The 26,452-nt window shown below is 38.2% G+C and overlaps 1 long non-coding RNA gene across 1 annotated transcript in view; it reads left to right on the top strand.

Annotated features, from left to right (window-relative positions):
* The window catches only part of LOC125147045 (uncharacterized), a 963,150-nt gene that overhangs the window by 133,747 nt on the left and 802,951 nt on the right, over positions 1–26,452 (top strand). The window contains exon 3 of the long non-coding RNA XR_007144977.1: positions 15,041–15,203. This is a non-coding gene — a long non-coding RNA (uncharacterized LOC125147045). The remainder of the gene's footprint in view (positions 1–15,040; positions 15,204–26,452) is intronic.

The following is a 26,452-nucleotide window of genomic DNA, read 5'->3' as shown; positions in this document are numbered from 1 at the left end:
TTGAGAGCGAGAGTACAGGTGCGAGTGGGGGGAGAGACAGACTGGAGGGAGAGAATCTCAAGCAGGCTCTAGGCTATCAGCCCAGAGCCTGACCTGGGGCTTGATCCCACAAACTGTGAGATCGTGACCTGAGGGGACATCAAGAGTACCGTGCTCAACTGATTGAGCTACCCTTGCACCCCTACAGGAAAAATTTCAGAACATGCCTTGGAATAATGGCCAAATTCAGAATAATGATTGATGACAAGGGCTGGGGATAAAGAAAAATGGGAACAGGCAGGGCACACAAGGGACTTTATTTCATAAATTTTTATTATTAAAAGTCTATGTGGTAATTACACTGGTATTTACCATATTCAACTCTAATGTTTCCATTATCCTAATGTATTTTGTAATAATGATACATTAAAGCTAATTCCTTAAGAAGTATTATAGTGGGTATGGGTTACAAAAAATAGTTGGAACATCTTGTTTTAATGGGAAAGAGAAGTCATCAAGATATGGGCAAAACCCAAAGTTTTTATTTAAGACCATTGATGTGAATCAGATTACATTAAACAAAGTAATCATCAAATGAAGAACAGTTTTATTACAAGGATTGATTGACATGCTTTCCACAAATTTTGATGTACTGTGTTTTCATTTTAATTCTGTTCAAAATATTTTCTCATTTCCCTTTTGATCTCTTTTGATTCATGGGTTATTTAGAAATATGTCTCCTCTGTTTATAAAAATGGAGGATTTTCCAAAAAATATTTTTGTTTCTGGATTTTTAAAAATAATGTTTATTTACTTATTTTTGAGATAGAGCACAAGCTGGGGAGGGGCATAGACAGAGAGGGAGAGGGAGAAGGGAGAGGGAGACAGAGAATCTCACACAGGCTCTGCACTGCCAGCACAGAGCCCAACACAGGGCTCCATCCAACAAACTGTGAGATTATGACCTGAGGCAAAATCCAAGAATCAGACACTCAACCAACTGTGTCACCAAGACACCCCTGTTTTTGACATTTAATTGTGTTGTATTCCAAGAACATAGGTTGCATGATTTGAACCATTTCAAATATACTTATTGTATGATTCAGAATAGAGTCTATTGTGGTGTTTTTTGTGCACTTGAAAATTATGTGTATTCAGATGTTTTGGATGGGTGTTCTATAAATGTTGATCGGGTCAATTGACATTTGTTTGATAGTGTTATTCAAATCTTTTATACCATTACTTATTTGCTGCCCACTTGGTCTATGACTTACTGAGAGAAGGGTGTTAAAATCTCCCACCGTAATTACAGATTTGTTTATTTTTTCCAGTCCTGTCAATTTTTTGCTTCATGCATTTTGAAGCTCTGTTATTAGGGGCATAAACATTTAGGATTGTTACCTTTTCTTACTGAATTGATCTTTTTAGCATTATAAAATGACACTCTTCATACCTGCTCATATTCTTTGTTTCAAAGTATCCTAGGTCTGAGAAAAATGTAGACCTTTCAGCTTTCCTTTTACTAGTGTTAACATGACATATCTTTTTCTTTTTACTTGTTTCTATAGGAAGCATATAATTTGTTATTATTATTTTTAAAATCCAATCTGACAGTCTCTATCTTTTAATTAGGATGTTTAGATCATTTACATGCAATGTGATTATTGATATGATTGAGCTTAAATCACTTCTATTTTTCCTACCTCCTCTTGGTTCTTTTTTCCTTTTTTTTTTTTTTTTACCTTCTTTTGGTTTAATTGAATAATTTTTATTAGCCCCTTTTATCCTTAGTTGCTTTGTTTAGGTGTTTCTTTAGGGTATATAGCTTTAACTTACTGCACTGTACTTTTCAGTAAAATACTGCTTCATGTATAGTTTAAGAATTTTATAAGAGTGTACTCCCATTTTCCTCCTCTCAGGCTTAGTGCCATTTTGGGCATACATTTTACTTCTACATATGTTATAAACCCCATAATATATTATTAAAATAAGAGAAAAAATCAGGGTGTCTGGGTGGCTCAGTGGGTTGAGTATCTGATGGCTCAGGTCATGATCTCACAATTTTTGGACCAAGCCCTGAGTCAGGCTCTACACTGACAACACATAGCCTGCTTGGGATTCTCTCTGTCCCTCCCCTGCTCATGCTCTCTCTCTCTCTCTCTCTCTCTCTCTCTCTCAAAACAAATAAATAAACATTTAAAATAAATAAGAGAAAAATCTTTAATATTTACCCACATTTTTACCATTTCCAGTTCTCTTCATGCCTTTGTGTTGATAAAGATTTCTATCTGCTGTCATTTTCCTCCTGTCCCAAGGGCTTTTTAAAAACATTTTTGTAGTACAGGTCTGCTGGTGATTAAGTCTCCTGGCTTTTATATGTCTAAACATTTTTCCTTTTCCTTTCTTTATGGAAGATTTTTTGTTGTTGTTGGGACACAATTAACAGTCGACATTTTTTTCTGTCAATAATTTAAAGATGTTGTTTTACTTTCTCATTATGGGTTCTATTTTTCTGTTTGGTATGCCTACTAACTTTTTAAAAAAATTGTTTATTTTTGAGAAAGAGGGAGAGTACACACATGTGCAAACGAGGGGGGGAAGGGGCAGCGAGAGGGGGGGACAGAAGATCTAAAGTGGGCTCTGCACTGACAGCAGAGAGCCTGATGTAGAGCTTGAGCTCACACACTGAGATCATGCCCTGAGCTGAAGTTGGACACTTAACCAACTGAGCCACTCAGACGCCCCTGCCTGCTAACTTTTTGATTGGATGATAGACATTGTGAATTTTACCTTGTTAAGTGCTGAATATTTTTGTGTTCCTATAAATATTTTTGAGTTTTCTTTGAGGTGTATTTAATTGACCTTCAAATAGTATGGTCCCTTCAAGGCTTTCTGTTAAGTTTTGCTAGGTAGGACCAGAACAGTCTTTATTCCAGAACTAGTTTAGTTTTATAATGAGCCAGTACCCTGTGGAATACTCTACCCCAAGCCTGGTTAATTATAAGGTTTTTCCTTCTGGGTTGTGGAAATAGAAATACTTATGGTTCTTTACGTTCTCTAGGATTGGTTCCTTCTGTTTATTTTAGGTATTCTTTATCTGGCCTTGAGTAGTTTCCTTACGTGGTCAATATTCAGGTGAAGACTTGAGTGGGATCTTCTGCAAATCTTGAGGTTTTCTCTCTGTGCACCTCTCCCTTCTTTAGTGCTTTGCCCATTGAATTCTATCCTTATTGCCAGCTTTAAACTTCCAAATCCCCCTTCTCAATCCAGTAGGATCACTGGGTTCTAGCTGATGCCTCCCTCCCTCTGCTGAGGACTAGAAGCTCTCTCAAAGCAGTAAGCTGGACAGTCATCGGGCATACCTCATTTCCCCTCTCAGGGATCACTTTCCCCTGCTATCTTATGTTCAATGTCTGAAAATAATTGGTTGTTTAATTACTTCAGACCAGAGGTAGAAGTGTTCTTTATTACTCCATCTTTGTCACAATAAGAAGTAATTACTTGGCTAATTCGTAGCCATAATTTTAGTCCCTGGTTTAATCTTGTGTAGGTACACCCTTCCTGATCAACTTATGTGAGATAGGCTCCCCTATTCTCATAAAATGTTGTTACCTTCCTTCAGGATCCTTACACGGTTTGAAAATTTGGGGCCATTTTTGGGTTTGTCTGTTCAGAGTCTGTGTCCACTACTAAAAGTAAGGCTTGGAGAAGAGACCAAGTCTGTCACATTCACCTTTGTATCCTTATTGCCTAACACAGTGCAAGGCATATGGTATAATTTCATATATTTGTTGAACAAATAAATGGCTGTAGGACAGGGACAGTGCACTTCTTGTGTCACACTGTGTTAATGTATTTTTATTTGCATTTCCCTTAAAATTATTTTGTTGGAATATTGCTGGAATGAAGGTGATATTGGAAATACAGACTGGTTATCTCAGAGTATTTTCATCTATTTAGCTAACACAGAACAACATTTATGTAAGTAGACATGTGAGGCTATCAACATTTTGTTCTTCAAATATGCTAAATTGTAGCTTGTGTGCGTTTCTACTTATCCTAACAGTGTGTGTGTGTGTGTGTGTGTGTGTGTGTGTGTGTGTGTGTTTAGAGAGTGGCTCACTTGGACTTGGTATCATCAAACCCCATCCTTTGATCTGTGTCACAGATATAGCCACTCTTGTGAGTAGAGTTGTTAGACTTCCATATTTTTCTGTGATTATATATATGTACAGTAAAACCTTGGATTGAGAGTAACTTGTTCTGTGAGTGTTCTGCAAGACAAGCAAACATTTCTAATAAATTTTAACTTGATAAATGAGCAATGTCTTACAACACAAGTAGTACATGATGCTGAACATCACATGATCACAACTGAGACAATGGTTCTTCTCTCTCTCTTTCTCTCTCTCTCACCGTCTCTTGCTGTGGGATTGTGAGTGATTGTCTCCCATGCTCGGATGCTTGGCCTCTGGCTGTGGTGTTTGGCAGAAATTAGTGATTTTTCAGAATGTTGGAAGGTGCCCACAACTGGCCCTACTGTATTTTTTGTCACTTCAAAGCACCTATGGGCAGACCTTTGCTTTTCTATACAAGAGTAAGCTTAGGAATGCTTTGCCTCATTCTAGGCCAGGCTGCCTGCGCGTATGGACCCTTTCCTCTGCTGCCTTATTGTCAATTACATATGACAAGAGTTTATTAATACTGCACTGTAGTCAACATCCATTAGTGATAGTGAAAGTCATCATACATAATAACCTTCCTCTCTCTTATCTCCAGCCACAAATCTTTTCAAAGGTAGTGCATGTTAATTTGTTTATTTTTCTTTATATTTAGAATTTTCTTTATTATTTTGTATTATATTACATTATTGTAATTATTCTTATATAAATATTTTTGGGTTGTGGAATGAATCACCTGAGTTTCCACTATTTCTTATGGGGAGATTCACTTTGATATATAAGTGCTTTGGATTACAAGTATATTTTGGGAACAAATTATGCTTGCAAACTAAGGTTTTACTGTATATATGTATAAAATTTGGCTTTGTGTATTTTAAAACTATGTTGCTAGGAGAATACACATTTATGTTTCTTATGACTTATATAATTATTCTTTTCACAATATGAAGTACCCATAATATTAGTATTATTATAGGATTTGTTTTGAGAGGATTTACCTGATATTTCTTTTTGCAATCCATTTGTTTTCAATCTTGTGATGTCTTTAATTTTTCTTATCCATTTAGTAGATGAATTTACCTGTTTTTATATTCATTGTGATTTTTGATGTGTTTGGACTTGTTCTGGTATCTAATTTTGTATTTTTATTTTCTCTGCTCTTGTGAGTTATCTGTTGCTATATATCTAATTACCCCAAAACTCAGTGGCTTAGAACAGTAATAATTATTTATTATCTCTCACAGTGCCTATCAGCAAGGAATTCAGATAGAGCAGAGCAGATATGGGTTTTCTCTGTTCTTTGATGTTCTCAGGTGGAATCATTTGAAAGCTCATTCATTCATATGTCTAGTAGTTCTTAATGTTGGCAAGGAATCTAGCTGGAGCTTTTTGAAGGATCTTCTCCACAGCCTCTCCCTATGTTGGACTTTCTTACTATAAGGTGCCTGGGTTTGAGGGCAAGGGTACTGAGAGAAAGGGCCAGGTAGAAGCCATTCATTCTATCTTTTATTCCTACCCTGAGAAGTTATTTAATATTACATCTGCTGAATTCTGTTATTTGAGGTGTTTATGAATTTCTGTCCAGGTTCAGAGGAAGGGAACATTGGACTCTATCCCTCAATGGAGATATGTCAACAACACATTTTAAGAAGAAGATATAGGATGGTATATATAGTGCTGTGGCCACCTTTGGAAAATACAATTTGTCACATCTGGTTTATATTTTATCAAATTGATATAATTTGCTTTGTTCTGTTCCCCCCACCTTACTGTCTTCAGAGTTATACATTTTACTTTTAGTTTACCCATGACTGATTAAAAATTTGCGATAAACATACGTAAACTTATATTTTGCTAACAAACTTCAGAGTTAATTCATATCCACTTCTATCAAACAAGGCAAACATAGCCTACTTTTCTTCCTTATGCCTACCAGCACTCTGCCAAAATACATGTTGCAACTGAATGGAATTTTAGTTTATGTTTGTTATGAAAATAAACTTTTAAAGTAATCAGCATTTAATTTATTTTCTAATTTCCGTTTGCTTGCTGAGAGAGGATAGAATGAAATACTTAATTTCACCAAGGGACCAGTCTGAATTTGTTAGAATCTTGGCTCCATCACTTACTGGTTGTGTGACTGGACAGTTAATTTATCTGATCTGAAGGTATTTTGTCTTTAAAATGGGAGATGGGTCTAAAATATTACCTACCTTCTAAACAGAACAAATAAATGAGATAATATGCATGTAGCGCTTGGCATAATGCCTGCCACTTAGAAAACTTTCAATATTATTTAAAACATTACCAATGATTTCTAAATACTTAAATATAAAAACTTCTTGTATTTTGTTTTGTTGTTAATGTCTTCTACTGCTAAAGATACTCTAATATTTTTTTTTATTAATTACTCTTGTCTTTATTTCCAGGTATGATATGACAAGTACATTAGGCACATGGCTTGAGTTTGTTGTGTAAACATTGACATTGACATTGATTACTCCTATGCAGTTAAGCAAGGACATTCTTAATAAAAGTAGAAGGGAATAAATAAATAAATGCATAAATAGCATTTAGGCATGTATTCTAAAGGGAACAGTGTGTGGGATGAAGGAATAGATTGTGAATGGGTGATGGTTGATCCTTCTCACTTGCCTGTGTTTCAGGGAAGATAATCACTAGCAAGTTGACTTATTTGTAGAAGGTCTCAGTCAGGGTTCGTTGGTACTTTGTAAATATACTAGCCATTTAGGAAGGTGATTGTTTAAACCCATAGGTTAGCCGGGGGTATAAATATAATCTCAATGGAGGGTAGGGGTTTGTAGAGGGAGACAAGGTATACATGCCACTCTACCACTTAGCCTTTGTCTCTGGAGAAAGGAATTATAATTGTCAAATACATGTTAGAGTTTTCAAAACTACTTGGGAGTAATTATCTGAATGTATTATAAATCATTATTCATGAGTATTTTTTTCTCTGACAATGTGATCAAAATCACAAAATATTAATCATTTTAATCAAGACAGAAAATAAAAGCAAGGAAGCCTATACGTACTCCATCCTAACTCAACTAATGATGACATCCATTTTAGGAAAAGCCCCATTGGAGTTTTGTTCCCTTGTTGGAATAAGTTTATATATTTATCTTGACATTTGCAGAGGTTAGCATGGCATGGTGCATCAGTTATAAATTGCATTCAGCTGTGAGAAATACAGCTTCTCAAAATGATGGCTTGAAAAATTAGTTTTATTTTTGTAGTGTAAGATAGGTGTGGTACCCATGGCTGATATGATAGCCTGTTTGTGTCAGAATATAGCCTCTTGTGTGTCGCCTCAGTCTTAAGATAGATGATTTACTCTTGGTTTCATGTCTAAATTCCATGGGAAAAAGAAAGGTATAGGATAAAGGAAAAGGGCATTCACCAAGGCAGTGAGCCATCTTTGGAGAATTTTTTTTTCCTAAAAACCTCCCCAGCAACCTCTGCTTGTATTTTATTGGCCAGAACTGTATCACATAACAAATAAATGCTATTTTCATAGGTGTCTGGGAAATGTAGTTTCCTCTCCAATTTCTTCTTCATCCTTTTTCTCTTTCTCTTCCTCCTCCTCTTCCTCCTTCTCCTCCTCCTCCTCTTCCTTGTATTTAGACATATTATGGCTCCCAACAAAATTTGGGTATTGGATAGGCAACCCACAGTCTCCATCATACTTGGATCAATAAAAAAATAAATTCTTCAATCATTGTACCTTTCAACCGTGGTTAGTTTCATTTTCTTTCTTGGCAGTTGTAATTATCCAAAAGTAGTATAAATAAAATTTTCCTTTTGTTCTCCTTGGATTCTTTTTTTACTGTCAGTTATTATGCCAGAAACTTGTCCTTTTTACTTTTTTTTTTAAATTTTAGAGAGACAGCACGAGTGAGGGAGAGGGGCAGGGGGAGACAGAGAGAGAATCCCAGGTAGGCACCACACCCAGCAGGGAGCCTAATGCAGAGTCCAATGTGGGGCTCGATCCCAGGACCTAAGCTGAAATCAGGAGTCAGATGCTAAACCGACTGAGCCACCCAGGCATTCCTGTCCCTTTTACTTCTTTTTAAATCTCTAACTTTTTCCTCCTGCTGATGTTTCTAATGACCCAAAATCAATTTGGGTGATGTCAGTTCCTTACCGGGTTAAGAATGCTCGGACAGAATTGAGTAACAGTCATTAGAGTTCAGGTTTAGAAGATTCAGAAACCCTGTAAGGTACAGTGATGATATAGGGCCACCTGTGCTTGGCAGTGATGGTAAGATACATGGTAAGGTAAGGGTTTGGAGGCTATAGAGGTAGGTGGCTGGATGGTGGCACTGTAGTGTAGATATACTAATGCAATTGGGCATCATGATTCACCATTATATCTCCGAAAATAAATCTGGAGTTTATTATCTAGATGACTTTTGCACCTGAGTCCAAAATCTTTTAATATTTTCTGTTTCCAAAATAACTTCTGGGACAAGTCAATGGTCCTCTGTAGTCAGTGACTCCAGTCCGATTGGTTATGATGGGGATGGATGGAAGTTTGAAGTTAGGGAGAGGAGAACTCTGTTTGAAAATCTACTTGTATGTGGGCTTGGGAGGGTTTGGAGGTAACCTGAGAAGACTGTGCGGATCCTCTAGAAGATGCATTGGTCCCTTGAGGCATGTGTTAAAAGAGGAACACACTGCTCAGCATATATGCGTATGTAAATATACATATATACATACATACATATACATACATATACATATACATATGTACATGTACACACACACACAAACCTCTTTTTGGGCACAAAACTGATTTTTTTAAGTTTATTTATTTTGAGAGAGCATGCGCATGTACAAGCAGGAGAGGGGCAGAGAGGGAGAGAGAGAGACAATCCCAAGCAGGCTCTCTGCTATCAGCATAGAGCCTGATATGGGGCTTCATCTCAAGACCATAAGATTATGACCTGAGCCAAAATCAAGAGTCAGATGCTTAGCCGAATGAGCCACCCAGGTGCCCCAAAACCTATTACTTGTGACACATCTATTCTGAAGAAATTTCTGGGGCAAAAAACAAGCAGAGCATAGCGGTTAAACAAGTGAGCCCATGGATAAAGACTGCCTGTGTATGAAATCTGACTCTAAAACCTACTAGTTATGCCCATATGAGCAAGTTATTTTAACTTTTCTCTGCCTCACTTTTCTCATACATAAAATGGAATTAATATTAGCTGCCTCATAAGGCTGTGACGAGGATTACATGAGGTAATATGCACACTTAACTGTAAAACACTTCTAGCACTGCTGCTCATATTCTAAACACCCAATAAGTATTGGCGATGATTCATAACACCTGAGAGGTTAGGAGTGGGGCTATGGAGAGTAAGCGTGGAGTATGTGGAATGTGTTCCCATACTCGTGATGACTTTTACTCATTCCTCAGGATGTCCTTACACAGAGCTGGCGGGGACACAGACTGTTAGAGGAATGACCTTATGCGGTTGAAAAAACACAGCTCAAGGCTTTCAGAGTTCTGACTCTGGGCTTGAAAAAGTCACCTTAACCATGTCAGCCTCAGTTTCTTTTTTTTTTTTTTTTCCTGACAAGTCTGCTTAATGTTTGGTCTTCCTCTCTCACAGGATTGTCACAAGATAGAATGCTTTGTAAATTTTAAAGTGCTGTATCTGTCTCACATTCTTTTTGGGAGCAGCTGTGTATAAATTATAAATAAAAGGAACCATGCAAATAGAAGGAATTATTGCTGTTGTATATTCTGGATGTGCCATTCTGATATATACATCCACTTAATATTAACATGTGTTTGCCAGCATAGGAAGTCCTCTAGTTCTAAATGACTGTGTGTGTGTGTGCATATGCGTGTGTGGGGGTGTATTTTGGGGAGAATGAAATGTGTATATGTTTAAAAATTGAATGCTTTATGAGAAATTAGTTGTTTCCTAGAAGGGAAAGGGGAAAGAAAATTCTTAAGCTGTCCTGAAAATCAAACCATTCCATAGTGACATTCACCAGAGTCCCCCTGCACAGCTGGTTGAAGACATAGCAACTGTTCATCAGTTAGTCCTGGGAGGCGGTGACCCAATGTGCACCTGTAGGGTGCTGGGAAGTGAAGTTTTTTGAGCGCAGAATGATCTTGGAAAATTTTTTTCAGGCTTATGTTTATCACTTAAACTGAAATGCTCTTTTTTAGGTAAACTTGGAGTAAGGTCATGGTGCACCAATCTTGAATGTTTGGAGACTGTATGCTAGTTGTCTTCTATTTTAGTTTGGATTTAAGAGGTAAAGAAGTGTAGACATATATGTAGTTTGATGTGGTGACAGAAGCTGAGCCTGTGAGGTCTCCATATTTTTGACATGAAGCCCATATTCTTACACTTGAAGAAAAAAAAATCTTGTCCTGTTTGGTTTTTGCTTATTTCTCTAAGGCTTATCTTTTTCTGCTCAGTGTTAGCAATTTGTACCCCAGCCCCATTGTGAACAATTTGTGGTTACCTGAACAATCATGTTCTCCCCTCCTTTGAATGTGCTATTCCTCCTGCCTGTAACTTTCATACCTTAACACCCATCTCTTCACTCGCCTCCAACAAGTAACTTCTCACTCGCCAAGGCTGGATCAGAGTCCCTCCTATGTGATCTCCCAAGGTAGCTGTTATGGTGTCTGTTATCTGGGTTATGATTTCTTGTTTACTGGTCTCTCTCCTAGTAGGCTGTATGCAGTTTGAGGGCAGGGAATTGGATACATTAAATTTCACTTTAACTTAGCTATGGTCTGTATGATCTTGATAAACACTGCCTCTCTAAAACTTATTTTCTTCATCTATAAAATTATTTGACTAATACTTGCCACTTTGTCAGTAATTTGCAAAATATGAAGATAAAATATAGATAAAAATGTAAAAACAAATTGAAAGCAAAGCTAACAAATGTAAAAGCTTTTTATAAAAAAGTGCCATAGAAATAAGGCATTTATAGTTTTTTATGTCTTTTTGATCTAAAAATTATACATTGGGTGTCTAGGTGGCTCAATCGGTAAAGCGTCCGTCCAACTCTTGGTTTTGGCTCAGGTCATGATCTCACGGTTTCATGGGTTCAAATCCCACCTCTGTCTGCTTGGAATTCTCTGTCTCTCTCTCTCTCTTCACTTCCCCCACTCACGCTGTCTCTATCTCTCTCAAAATAAATAAATAAACTTAAAAATAATTATACATTGATATCTGTCTCAGGAGATTTAATGACAAAGCTGGGGAACTGGATCTTGGGGTTAAGCTAGCTGGAAATCAGTGCTGCTTCCATGGTAAATAGCCTAACAAATGTAGAGACGCTAAGTTACTCTTCTAAAAAAATGCACATTTCGGGGCACCTGGGTGGCTCAGTCAGTTAAGCATCTGACTCTTGGTTTTGGCTCAGGTCATGATCTCATAGTTCATGAGTTTGAGCCCCACATTGGGCTCTGTGCCGACAGTGAAGAGTCTGCTTGGGATTCTCTCTCTCCCTCTCTCTTTCCCTCTTCCCTACTCGCTCTCTCTCTCTCTCAAAATAAATAAATAAACTTAAAAAAACGCACAGTCCTGGCTGGGAGAATTACTGTAATTAGGAACTTGGAAATGGTTTTTGTATAGTAAATGGGTGTGGTAATGAAGTCTTATTTGTGAAAACATATTGATGTTTGAGAGGACTCCCTCTCTGTGGTCTAAGTACTATATCAGTTGAGAATGAAGACACAAGAGCAAGGCAGATGAGAAGCAAAAACATCACCTTTATTATTCATAAAGCCAAAGGAGATTGTGGCATACAACTACAGGCAAGTGAGCTGGTTAACAGTAAACTCTAGAATTATATAGATGTTTTGTTTGTTTGTTTGTTTTTATTTTTATTTTTTTACCCAGTCACAGGAAGTATTGGACCCCTGTGAAGCTATCAAAAACTTAGAGGAGCAGAGCTGGACACACACACACATATTCTTTTTTGGGAGAGCTGACACCTAATGGGACAGAGAAGGAGAAGAGAATGGTCTATGGATGTTTAGTTATATTTTCCCAACTCACTAATCAGATTAAGCAGCTTTGCTTTTTCTAGAGAAGGCAAAGCCAGTATGTGGGATGATGGCAGGAATTTTATTCTGGTCAGCATCTTCCTCCTTCTGTGTGAGAATAGCAAACAAGGAAGCAGACAAAAACAGGAGCAGAAGCGGGAAAGAAGCTTTATCTACTTACCATGACTCTTTCAGCCAATTTGTTCCTTGTAGGGAGTGCCATTTGTAAAGTATTATTTATTCACAAGCCTTGGCTGAGTGAATGACTTATCAGGGAGCTACATCATGAGGCCATCACCTGTCTCAGACCTCAAGACCTGATATAATGGGAATAAAGAAGCACCTAGACTTGCTACTGCCCCTGGACTCACCTTTCTATAATAGAAAACTGAGCTCACAATTGTTAAAGCCATCTGATGATTGGTGATACTATACACTGACTTTGTGCCATGGATTTGGCATACCTCACAACAACCCAGAGATTGTTGGTATTATTCCTATTTTTTGGATATAGGAACCAAGGCTCAGAGTGGGAAAGTAACTTGCTCAAAATCATAAAGACAGTAAGTAGGATTTGAAGTTAGGATTGTCTAAATCTTAAGCTCATTCTATTTCCTCTTTCTTGTGAAAATGAAACAATATATAGTCAGAAAATGGAGAGCTCAGGTTCCTCTTACATCTGTTCTCAGACCCCAGATGGGTATGGGTAGTGTGATTTTATCTTAAAGCCAGGTGCATATTAAAGCTTTGTTCTTGGGCCCTGTTTTGCTTTTCTGGAAGTGTGTTGACCTCTCCAGTAGTCTGTGTGAGATGAATAACAGTCTGGGCATTTGGGTGAAGGTGGTGATGGGTTAGAGTGTAAAAATGTTGGCAGCCAGGAGAATTGGCTTACAGCTATAATTATGCCACTCTTGGCTGCCCAGATAACAAATGAAATGCATCTTTTAGAAAGGAAGTGAAAGAACTTCAACCCAGTTGGAGAGATCACTTAGAAAATTGGCATTCTGCTGCATTCATTCATCTTTCAGCAAGACAAATTTGAGTAACTTTGAAGAAGAATTCAGGGTACACGTGTGAATTAAAGTATAAACATCTGCTTTGTAGTTCACGCTCGGGCCCCCATATGTCCTGACCTAATGGCACCTTTTCTCCCATGATGCTATATATACCCAGCTTTAAATGAAAAACTTACTGTTATCCTGTGGGTTTTCCCCTTTACTTTCACACTACCGCCACACTGACAGTGCTTCACTTCTCACACTTCTGTCTGAAGGTTTTCCCCCACAACAAGCAATTCTCTGTGCCACCAGCCAGGTGTCCTACAGTTTTATTCAATTCTGACACTCTCTACCTGGAGATAGTGCCTGATCCCACAGGTGAAGGGCTCAGTCCCACAAGACTACTCTCACCCCATGTCAGATGCCAATTGCAAGTAGTAGATCCCCGGGTTACCCCACAACTTCTGTCTGATTTGCCAGCAAATCAAAGGTTTCTATACCCCCTCTTCAGGTTTGATTAATGCGTTAGAGTGGCTCTCAGAACCCAGGGAAGCACTTAATTATGTTTATCAGGTTAGTAAGAGGTATGATAAAGGACTTAGATGAAACACCCAGATGAAGAGATACATATGATGAGTTCTGGGAGATACATATGAAGAGATACATATGATGAGGTCCAGAGGCAGGAGCTTCTGTCCCTGTGGAGTTGGGGTACATTACCCTCCCAGTGTTGGATAGGTTTACCAATTTGGAAACTCTGCAAACCTTATACTATTGGGATTTTTATGGAGGAGTAATCATGCAGGCATGATTGGTCATAAACTCCATTTATAGCCCTTCTCCTTTCTCAGGAGAAGGGGGGAGGGGATAAAAGTTCCAGACTTCTAATCATGGTTTGTTCTTTCCAGTGACCATTGCTCATCCATAAGCCCACCCAAAGTTGCTTCATTAGGACAAAAGACACTCCTATCACCCAGGAAAATACAAGAGTTTCAAGAGCTCTGTGCCAGGAACCAGGGGCAGAGATCAATATATATTTTTTCTATTATCTCACGCCAGCTTAAAGGAAAACACTGCTGTATTGTTACTTAAATACTTTAGCCTCAAAATGATTTTTAGCTACTCTGCTTGATGATTCCTTAGCAATAGAGGCATAAAGATGGCATCCTGGTAAAATAGAAGACTTTGGGGATTTGGTGTCAAATATGGAGTTGAATCATACTTTTCTATTTACCAACAGAATAATTTTGAAAGGCTCAGTTTCCTTATTTGTGAAGTGAGAATTCTAACATGCATTGTTGGCTGTGCCTCTGGAGTATTAATAAGACAGATGCAAGCGCAGGGCACTAATATTTATTGACCCACCATCTCTGTGAGTGCTTTGAAAGATATCATTCAATATTCACAACAAGGCAGCCAGAGATTGGCCACATACACTAAAATTTAAACTGTAGAATATTTTCAGGATTTTTCTCCCCTTTTACTACCTGAAAAGTTAAGGAAGAGTTCCAATATGGGTCAAAGGTGAAATGGAGTTTAAGAAGAGCCAGATTCATTAATGTATAATCTACTTCACTATCTATAATGATTGTTGCACCTTTCAGTGCTATTGTCACTCACTTCCTTAAAGAAGGTGGGCAGGGAGGGAATTCCAGGGAAATACAGTACTAATTCTTAGCTAGAAATCTGGCTACAAATCCCTATATAATCTCCGATGGTGTTGAACATGAATATGAATGTAAACAGGTATGGAACACCAAGACTCGTTTGGCTTTTGTGATTCTGCGTCCAGAAACATAGTAACCTTAAGGTACTTGAATTCCCCATAGGAAGAGAGCCTACCCAGTGTGGAAGCCAATAGCATAAAGCACAGCCTGGGAAAGAAGATGACACAGGAGAGAAAGAAAGACTTAATCATAATGAAATGATGCAACTCATGAATCCAACCATGGCTGAAGACATAATTTTTCTGGAGGTTTCATTGATGAGCCAGTAAGTTTCTTTTATTGTTTCAGCCAATTTGAGCTGGTCTCTGCCATTTGTAATCAAAGATTCCTGCCTAATATAGATATGGACAAAGGCAATAGACATAGATATTAGGAGATGGATGTGATGGAAATGAGAGAGACAAAGTTGATATGATTTCAAAACTGAACGCTTTGGAGAGTAAAAGGAGAACATGGCTTTGTGGTTGATGTCCAGAGTGGTAGAATAATTGTAACAGATTGTTCCCCACTCGGCAGGATTTCTGCCTTTGTCCCTCATGATATACTCTCCTCCCTTTCCTACCTTGCTCTTTGCCCTAGAAGCCTGTGTGAGTTAAGTCTGAGGTGCCCTGGGGCTGGCTGTGTCTGTGAAAGATCTTTGCTCTTTTCAAGGTAACCCGGTCTTTGTAATTCTAGGTTCTTTAGGTAATCTCTCCCATCTGACATCCTTTCAGGCTTAGAAGAAATCATTGTCTTGATGCTGCTAGTCTCAAATTCCTGCACTATCTCTTGTGGTTTCTCTATCCCACCTACATTTTGTAATTGGTCTCTTGGTAAATCACCCCAACCTCGGAATTATTCTAATTTGACAGTTCCATCTGTTTCTGCTTGGAATGCCAAACAGATCCACCCACACTTGATAGTTCATAAAAGGACAGGTTTATGTTGAAACAGTTTCCTCATCTATATAGAGTGCTTTACAGTTTTCAAATTTTCATTCTCATGATCATGTGATAGGCAGGTCAAGTAGTGTTATTCCAATTTGGTAAAGAAAACCAAGACTTGGATAAGAAATAGGTGTCCTAGGTCACATAACCAGTAGGCCATCCTGGAACCGAGGGCTTCTGACTCCAGCTGCTGCGCATTCATTCTGTCACACCTTGATTTATCTGAAATGAATTAATTTGATTAATGAATTAATTACAATTTACTCTTTCTCATTTATCTCTAGCCAAATATCTAGGTCTTCTAGGAATAAGTATAAACAAGCATAGTTCTCCATTAACTAGATGCAACAGGCATTTGGTAACATGTACCCAGAGAAAGAAAAATTGCGTAAGTTGAGGGAATAATGAATCTACCTTCTGCATATGAGGAGCCACCTAAGATATACTGCAAAAATGGGGGGCAAAAATGATTATAGATATGTTTGCACATCTTGAAACAACAAACAGTTCAATATGATTTATGTAGTTGAGACAGGCTAAAGCCTCAGTAGTATAATAGCTGAGTCATTTGTCTTAGCAAGTATCTTGTTATTGGCAATCAATAATGCAGCCCAGATGACTGATGGCTTTGTTTTCTTGTGGTGCCTCAGCTGGTCTAAATTATTTATTTGACATATTGCCTCTTGGCAGATGTAAGGAAACCAATGATAATATGTTTGCATTGCCTGGATGTATATCTGAGAGGCAAAAATGGGTATTTTCTTTCTGTCACTGATCTTTGGACATACATAGGTAGTGTTGTTTTGTAGAATTGTCATGTCATCTGCTACATGTTTTGGGAGGAGTGAGGCCATAGGGTTTTGAAGTGCTATTTCTGGTTGTCCTAAAATGTAACAAACTTCATTACTGTCAAGAGTGCATTTGAGGGACAGACATCTGCCTTCTTCCCAGCCACAGTGAATACATGTGGGCCCAGGGCCCACACTTTATTGTGATTTATATGTTAAGATGTCCTTCCTTCCCAATAGATGGGCAGGTCCTTGAGGACAGGAACTGTGTCTTATTTATCTTTGTAATCTCGGTATCTGTCACAGAGTCTGACACACTAGTAGTCAGTTAATAAATGTTTGTTGATGAACCAAAGATAGGAATGAATGATCACACAGAGAATTTATAGCTTTTGCTTTAGGTTTACAAGTTATTAACCTTATTCGATAAAGTACTGCTTTGGAAGGCAGCATAAAATAAAAGGCAGATCTTTTTTCTTTTTGAATCTCAGTGACAATAGACAAGTTATTTAACTGTGGTAAGCTTCAGCTTTCTTTATACAAAATGAGGAACACGGTATTTTCTTCATAGTGTTATCATGGGAATTCAAGTGTAATAATGGACTTGAAAAATTTGTAAACTTGAAATGTCTATATAAATAAGAAATTTATGTGAGGGTAGTGGTTTACTGGTAAACTGGCCCTACCAATAAAACAGACCAAAACAAACTAGCTCTTATTTGTAGCATTTGCCGATTTCTGTGGTATAAATGCTCCCATCATGGCTGATTTCAAACTAAAGTTTTGAAAACCAGTTCCCAAAATTCCTGAATATTTAACAAGTTGCTCTTGTGAGCTGGCTTCTAGACACCGTTGGGTAAGAAGAAGGGATTTGGCTTAGATGAGGCAGAATTGTGATGTCCTTAGTGTTTGGTTGACATGTGGAAGGGAGTTCTGTATTTTGAGAGAGGAAAGACTACCAAAATGTTTTGACAGGGAGACTTTAGATCTGTCCTAAAGTTGAGCAATATGACATCATTACAATGACTTTCTTAGTGGCAGAGAGGTACCCAGAAATTCTTTCACCCTTAACTGAAAATTTTTGGCACTAATACTGAATGATTCATTCAACAAATATTTATTTATTTTGGGTAGGAGAGGGAAACTGCTGGAAAAGCACTAAAAATGGGGAATGTGTTCATTAGATGATCTGTGATTCATGGAATAGATTAACATTGACCTTTTTTTGGGGAAAGGGGGTTAATGGAAGGATAAACTGGACCTGACTAGGAGACATCAGAATCTGGGATGGCTCTACAGATGTCTTTCCTTCGGTCTTCCGGATCTGTTATGGTGTCTTTGTTTCTCTTTACTAGTCTCAGGCTTTTCACAATTTGATAATGCAGAAGATGTGGTTATATGTTATATTTCATAATTCTATCTAATGGCCTTCACTTAGCATAAGCTGTATTCATAGGGACATATCAAAAGTTCAGTGTGACTAAGTTAATGTGCATGTCAGGAAGTGATTCTTAATTTTTAGCATGCATTAGAATCACCTGGAGAGTTATTGAAAATTAGACTCTGGGAATGTAGCTAGAGTCACCATAACTCAATATCTTGGGGTGGAGCCCAGAAAAATAAGCACCGTTGATTACTCTGATGCAGGTGGTTGGAAAAACGTGTTTGGAAAAGAACCCTGCCAATTGTTTAAGTAATTTACCTTTCATGGTTGGACTTTATCTTCTAACTCAGTGGGTTCTCAACCTTGGCTGCACATTGGGATCCCTTGAGAGCTTTAAAAAAACCACTCGCTCTTGGTACCCCAAAAGTTCTGATTTAACTTATTTGGGATGTGGTCTGGTATTGGGATTTTTAAGAATCTCCTCAACTGACTCTATTATGTAGCCAAGTTTGAAAACCCTTATGCTATGGGAGCCTGTGAAGGGGTTTAAGCAGTATGCTGTTGAGGAGTGAAATGGTCAATTTTTCATTTGAATTACTCTACTAGCTGAGTGGAGAAAGGAACTGAGAGCTATGATACTCTTATGTTCAAACAGGAGGTGAAAGGCAGGAGGTTGGTGCAAGAAGGTAGGATACTCAAACTTAAGATTTCAAAGGTGGAACACAGGTTCCAGATGAATATACGAACTAAGAGTATGGCTGTGGAATGAGTGGTGGAAGAAAATAAGTGAAGATCATCAGAGTTAAGAGGGTCAATAACAGAGAAGCTGGGCACAGATAGTAGTCATGTAGAGGGATAGAAGGGATATAGTCATATGTGAGAACCTCAAAGAAAGGTGTTTTTTTTTTTACACAAGATAGAAGACTAATGGCCTGGACGTAGGGTATCATGACACTAAATGCTTCCTCCTACAAGAGAAGTAGGTGACTTTGTGGATGAGAGAGAAAGGAAGAAGAGAAAAGGAGAAATTTGGAGAGGGTTATGGGGTAGGGGGTGGAGGAATGGTTATCTAAGAGGGAGACAGATTTTAGTTAAGGCAGGAGGTGGAGAGAATACTCTTGGATTAGATACATTTATAAAGACTGAGAAAGAGTTTTAGAGGGTACATTCAGAATGTCAGAATGGAAGTTGTATTTGGGGTGGAGCTTGTATAGAGTTGGTAGTCACTAGGACTGACCACAAATATAGTTGTCTCTTCTTCAGGGCACATGGCACGATTGCATTTTTCTTCATCCTTTGATCAATGGTGGCCCTGTGGCTTTATTGGGCCAATGTGACAAGTGAGCAGAAATGATATGTGTTACTTCTACACGGAAGCTTTAAGAGCTAGGTCAGGATTTACCATATCCACTTTCCTCTGTCACGGCAACCACCAACATTTAAAATACTAAAGTCTATATCAGCCTAGCGTCCTGAATCAGGACCCTGCTGCTAATCTATGATAGACATGAATCAGGAACAGGGACTGAACCTTTGTGGTTTTTTAAGCCACAGAAATTTTTATTTGCTTTGTTACCTTAGCATAACCTATGGGAGGCAGACCACGTATGTATGAATGTATAGTCCAGGGCAAAAGCTCAGAGAACAAACCATTAGTATCAGGTGTTAGTTGCAGTTGGCTATATTTGGGGGAAAAAAGGCAGACATACAATCAAGAATGAAAGGAAATAAAATACATACACACAAAAAAATACTTCACAGTTGGAAGAGGAAGCCACCCCTCAATTCCAAACAGAAAAAAGACATAATTCCGAAAACTCTGGACTGGTAAAGAACAATTAAAACTTGGCATTGGAGCAAGCATCAAATTAAGAGTATGGCCATCATATCCATTGTAGATGGGGTTACCTCAAGGTCAAAGTCTAACTAAGCGTATACTGCGTGGTGATGTGGTACCATAGGCCACAGAGCTGTCGTGTGGATAGGATGACCACTGGCTCAAGTTTGCTGGTACTTTCAGTGCAAGAACTGTGAAATTCCAAGACACATAGAAAAGACACATAGGGGCTCCTACCTGTGGGCCCCATAATGGGCAATTTTGCCTGGATGAGAAATAAAACCTTTGTGGTTTTAAGCTACTGAACATTTTGGTATGGTTACTGCCACATAAACCTGGCCTATTTTGGCTACTCCAGGAGGAAAGGAACCATAGGAAGAGGAGAAGAGTGGAATTGGGGAGTGGACCAGAGCATTCTGTTTTGACTCCTTATGAAGTTAAGAGGCAGTGAAGCCAGTGGGGTTAGCTCACCTCAGAGTTCTAAGTGGTGCTCTAGGTCAAAGTGCGGCCAACGTATGCCACACGCTGGACACATGTGAAGGCAGAAGGCATGTTTACTTTGACATTTTTCGTTTGTTTTTCAAGTGAATTCCCTAAGGACCCTTAAAGTAACTTAATCACCTCAAAAATTGTCACACAAACATTTGGATACACATCTATTACATGGCCTGTGTTATTCTTTCCCTGTGAATTTTGGGGGGGGGTCTCAGCAATGTATATGGACTCATAGAGGTTTCCAGACCAGTTTGAACTGATAGGAGAAAGCATTAGTTGTTGCATTGCTAACATCCATTAGGAGGACAACCTTAGGCTCAGAATTACACTGATTGAATATGAATGAGATCTGGGACTTTTTATTTTTATTTACTTTTCCTGTTCCAATAAAATGAATATGCATTGTAATGGGAAGGCAGATAGGGCTATTACCAGTGCAGCTGAGAACAATTAGTTCTTATTTGCTTAACACCGTTTCTTAATGTGCAATTGTAAAACTTTTCACAGGATGTTTTAAATGTAATCAATTTTTCATTGCTGTTTCTAATAATTCAAAGAGCTGACATTTGCAATCAAGCCAACTATGGTCGATACCCATTTTCTCTTAGTTAAATAGGAATTGAACTCAGTGACACAATGGTGGCTTCTGGAACTGATTCTGTGTGCTTACTCTTTTGTGAGGGCTCCATCAGATTCATGAGTTTGCAGGACAGACTGTCAAGTATCACAGGGCCAGCTGGACTTCCTGCAGTGCAGGGGTCAGCAGCCCCATCGGGGCACGGAACCTAGCCTTACTACTTCCTAGAAGTGTGCACTTGGGCAACTTGCTTCTCTGCACCTCAGTTCCCTCACTTATAAAATCAGAAAGAATTTCTTTTACGGAGTTGTTTTAGGATTAAATGAAATAATGCATCAGTCATGTTAAATTACTCACTATTAGTGGCAAGTGACAAAAAATCCAACCCAAACTACCAAAAACTAAAAGGGAATTTAGGAACTTGATAGGGTTTGGGATGTGCTACCCCAAACTGGGGCACAATGGCGTATTGGCTATTTTAGGCTGGAGGAATTTGAGAAACAGTAGGTATAGGAAGGACTTCCTGACATTTCCTTGAAGCAGGTCGTAAGACCCTCATATGGGAGGTGTCCTCCCTGTATATGGAGGACAGCAGCATCCGATTGCCAAAGATGCAGGGATGCTAAAAGGAATTTGAATGAACAGGTTTTGGTAAGTTACCCCCAATTTACTACTTTTAGCTTGTACTCCTTTGTCCTATCGCATTTTTTCCATGCCTCTCTACTCTTCATCAAACCTAGTATAAAAACACTCAGATTGAAAGGGTTCTTTAGGTCTTCATTTCCTTATGAAGGCTCTTCTGTTATGTAAAACTTATATTAAATACATTTGTATGCTTTTCTCTTGTTAATCTGTCTTCTCTTCTAGAGACCCAGCTGAGAACCTAAGAAAGAATGGGAAGGTATCTCCCTTTGGGTTCCTATAGGAAGTATATCATGGGTTTTTCTGGTTTCAGGAATAGCTGGATCCTAGGTACTGAAATGATGTGAGGATCCTCTTTATGCCATTTGTATCAATATGTGTTGGTTTTATTCTCTTCTTTTCAGATCCAGGTTCTAAATCAGGGGCAACAGGTCTAGAGCTATGGGGGAAAAAGTTTTGGCAGGAATAAAGACAGAAGAAAATGGCAGCTTTAATGACTTTTTTAAACTAGTTTTCATGGGCTTGCCTCCACACTATTTCCTTGAGCATCTCTTCATCATATTCTAAGCCAAGGATCAGCGAATTACAGCTGGCCAGTAGGTAGGGCCATATCTAGCCTGCTGTCAATTTTTGCAAGTGGAGTTTTATTGGATTACAACCATGCTTCCTCATTCTTGTATTGTGCATGGCTGCTTTTATGCTACAGTGGCATTGTTGATAAGCTGTGACAGAGACCACATGGGCAACAAAGCTTAAAATGTTTACTCTCTGGCTATTTATGGAAAGTTTGCTGGCCTCTTCCAGAAAAAAGTTCAAACTAGTGGATTCAGAGTGGCTTGTTTACCAGGTAGTATGCAAGACAACCCATTGTGAAAACTGAGAAATATATTTCACCTTGTATTTTTTCTCATTCTCTTTTTTTAAAATTTCAGCTTTATTGAAATATAATTGACATATGAACTTGTAAAATATTTAAAGTGTACATATACCTGTACGTTGTAGAACAGATTGTCCTCATCTAGTTAACATTCATTGCCTCATTTATACCAATAAGTGAGCAAATACAATACAGTGTTATCAACTCTCATGTTTTACATGAGATCCTAAGCCTTACATCTTATAGCTCAAAGTTTGTACTTTTTAATCAACTTCTCCCCAACCGTCCTAGCCCCTGGCAACCACTTTTCTACCCTCTGTTTCTAGGACTTTGCCTTTTTTTTTTTAATTACCCATATAAATGATACCATTTGTATTTGCCTGTGTGGCATATTTCATTTAGCATGATGCCATCAAGGTCTATCCATGTTATTGCAAATGGTAGAATTTCCTTCTTTCTCATGGCTGAATAATATTCCCTAGTGTGTATATATATATATATATATATATATATATATCACACCTTTTTGTCTCATTTTTCTTTCTGAAATATTTAAAGAGTAAACTTTTCTAATACTTAATATACATCTTGACAGTATTTAATGAATGTATGTAACTAAAAATATATATTTAATATATATAATATTTATATATTTCATATGACAAATTAACATATTAAATATATAGATATGTATAATATTTATATTACATAAATATATTTAGAATATATATTAAATCTACACATTATAATAAATCTATAAATTTATTTATGATCTGTTTTATATTTATTTATTTATTTTTTCCTAAATTTCTGTATTTTATTTTATTTTATTTTTTCAATATATGAAATTTATTGTCAAATTGGTTTCCATACAACACCCAGTGCTCATCCCAAAAGGTGCCCTCCTCAATACCCATCACCCACCCTCCCCTCCCTCCCACCCCCCATCAACCCTCAGTTTGTTCTCAGTTTTTAACAGTCTCTTATGCTTTGGCTCTCTCCCACTCTAACCTCTTTTTTTTTTTCCTTCCCCTCCCCCATGGGTTTCTGTTAAGTTTCTCAAGATCCGCATAAGAGTGAAACCATATGGTATCTGTCTTTCTCTGTATGGCTTATTTCACTTAGCATCATACTCTCCAGTTCCATCCACGTTGCTACAAAAGGCCATATTTCATTCTTTCTCATTGCCCCATAGTATTCCATTGTGTATATAAACCACAATTTCTTTATCCATTCATCAGTTGATGGACATTTAGGCTCTTTCCACAATTTGGCTATTGTTGAGAGTGCTGCTATAAACATTGGGGTACAAGTGCCCCTATGCATCAGTACTCCTGTATCCCTTGGGTAAATTCCTAGCAGTGCTATTGCTGGGTCATAGGGTAGGTCTATTTTTAATTTTCTGAGGAACCTCCACACTTCTTTCCAGAGCGGCTGCACCAATTTGCATTCCCACCAACAGTGCAAGAGGGTTCCTGTTTCTCCACATCCTCTCCAGCATCTATAGTCTCCTGATTTGTTCATTTTGGCCACTCTGACTGGTGTGAGGTGATACCTGAGTGTGGTTTTGATTTGTATTTCCCTGATAAGGAGCAACATTGAACATCTTTTCATGTGCCTGTTGGCCATCCGGATGTCTTCTTTAGAGAAGTGTCGATTCATGTTTTCTGCCCATTTCTTCACTGGGTTATTTGTTTTTCGGGTGTGGAGTTTGGTGAGCTCTTTATAGATTTTGGAGACTAGCCCTTTGTCCAATATGTCATTTGCGAATATCTTTTCCCATTCCGTTGGTTGCCTTTGAGTTTTGTTGGTTGTTTCCTTTGCTGTGCAGAAGCTTTTTATCTTCATAAGGTCCCAGTAATTCACTTTTGCTTTTAATTCCCTTGCCTTTGGGGATGTGTCGAGTAAGAGATTGCTACGGCTGAGGTCAGAGAGGTCTTTTCCTGCTTTCTCCTCTAGGGTTTTGATGGTTTCCTGTCTCACATTCAGGTCCTTTATCCATTTTGAATTTATTTTTGTGAGTGGTGTGAGAAAGTGGTCTAGTTTCAACCTTCTGCATGTTGCTGTCCAGTTCTTCCAGCACCATTTGTTAAAGAGGCTGTCTTTTTTCCATTGGATGTTCTTTCCTGCTTTGTCAAAGATTAGTTGGCCATACATTTGTGGGTCTAGTTCTGGGGTTTCTATTCTATTCCATTGGTCTATGTGTCTGTTTTTGTGCCAATACCATGCTGTCTTGATGATGACAGCTTTGTAGTAGAGGCTAATGTCTGGGATTGTGATGCCTCCTGTTTTGGTCTTCTTCTTCAAAATTCCTTTGGCTATTCGGGGCCTTTTGTGGTTCAATATGAATTTTAGGATTGCTTGTTCTAGTTTCGAGAAGAATGCTGGTGCAATTTTGATTGGGATTGCATTGAATGTGTAGATAGCTTTGGGTAGTATTGACATTTTGACAATATTTATTCTTCCAATCCATGAGCAGGGAATGTCTTTCCATTTCTTTATATCTTCTTCAACTACCTACACATAATCTACACATTATATTAAATCTATAAATTTATTTATGATCTGTTTTATATTTAATATAATATACAAACTATATATTATATATAGAGAGAGACAGAAACAGACAACAGAGACAGAATTTAAAATTTTGTACTGTTTGTCCATCACTTTGGGACAATTTGCATGTACTTAATTCCATTCACCTTCCCATCTCAGCTGGCTAAGTGTATCTGCTCCTAGTGTAGCCCTGTGTTTCTTATCACTGCATGATGAGGATGGCATGCTAAATCTAACTGTTCATTTAGAGATAGATGTAAAATAATAAAAATTCAGTGGAAGGAAGAGTAAGGGAGGCAGGCTCCTGCCTGTGATTATTGAAACCAGGCACATTGTAGAAGCATCAAAAGAATAAACAATCTGATCTGTCTTATTTCTGAATTTTAAAAGAGAATGGTATTTCTATTCATCATTTATCTCACCCGGGATTTGAACAAATACAGGATTTCTGGCAGCAATTATTGATTTTTCAATATTTATAGAAAATGACACATGTTCTGCCAAATGTGATATTTAGTAAGTGAGGTGAGTTCTATAAATCCAGAGGATTGGGGATTGTGCTAGCAGGACAATTTGTAAAATATGTTAAAGCTGATTAATAAGAAATAGATATGTCAATGAGGTTTTAAAGTGAAACAATAAAGGGATGTTGGAACCCAGTGGGAATACCTTAGGCTTGACTCTACAAGCACTGGCTGGGCTCAAAGCGTGGAAACCTGGATCATCCTTTCATACTCATAGAAAAATTGGGTTGTGGGTCAAAGAAACCTTTTCTAGGAAGCAGCAGGTGTGTGAGAGGAGGACAGTTTTTTTTCCTGATGTACTTTCTGTCATTCTGTCCCCCCCCCCCGCCCCCCCCCGCCTTTGTTTTTTTTTTCTTTTCTGTGTGGCTTTCTGCTTGGATCTGTTGGATTTTTCCCTCATTTAAAAAATATATATTTGTGACTGAGAGTGAAAAGCTACTGTTATGGAGTGAAGATTGTTAAAGAAATGTGGAGCTGGGGCGCCTGGGTGGCTCAGTTCGTTAAGCCTCCGACTCTTGATTTTGCCTCAGGTCATGATCTCAAGGTTTGTGAGTTCGAGCCCCGCATTGGGCTTTGAGCTTACAGTGCAGAGCCTGCTTGGGATTCTGTCTCTCCCTCTCTCTCTGCCCTCCCCTACTCTCTCTCTCTCAAAATTAATTTTAAAAAATTAAAAAAAAAATGTAGAGCCGTTTACATAAGGGGTCCCATGGAGAAAGGATGGAGATCCTAAATCTTTATTCTTTTTTGTTTTTTAAATGTTTATTTATTTATTTTGAGATAGAGCGTGCACATGTGTGTGGGGTAGGGACAGGAGAGAGAGCGAGCGAGAGAATCCCACTCAGGCTCTGCACCGTTAGCACATAGCCCCATGCGGGGCTCCATGAGATAGTGACCTGAGCTGAAAT

The sequence above is a fragment of the Prionailurus viverrinus genome, chromosome D1 (assembly GCF_022837055.1).
Source record: "Prionailurus viverrinus isolate Anna chromosome D1, UM_Priviv_1.0, whole genome shotgun sequence".
NCBI lineage: Eukaryota > Metazoa > Chordata > Mammalia > Carnivora > Felidae > Prionailurus > Prionailurus viverrinus.
This window is presented reverse-complemented; position numbering and strand designations above follow the sequence as displayed.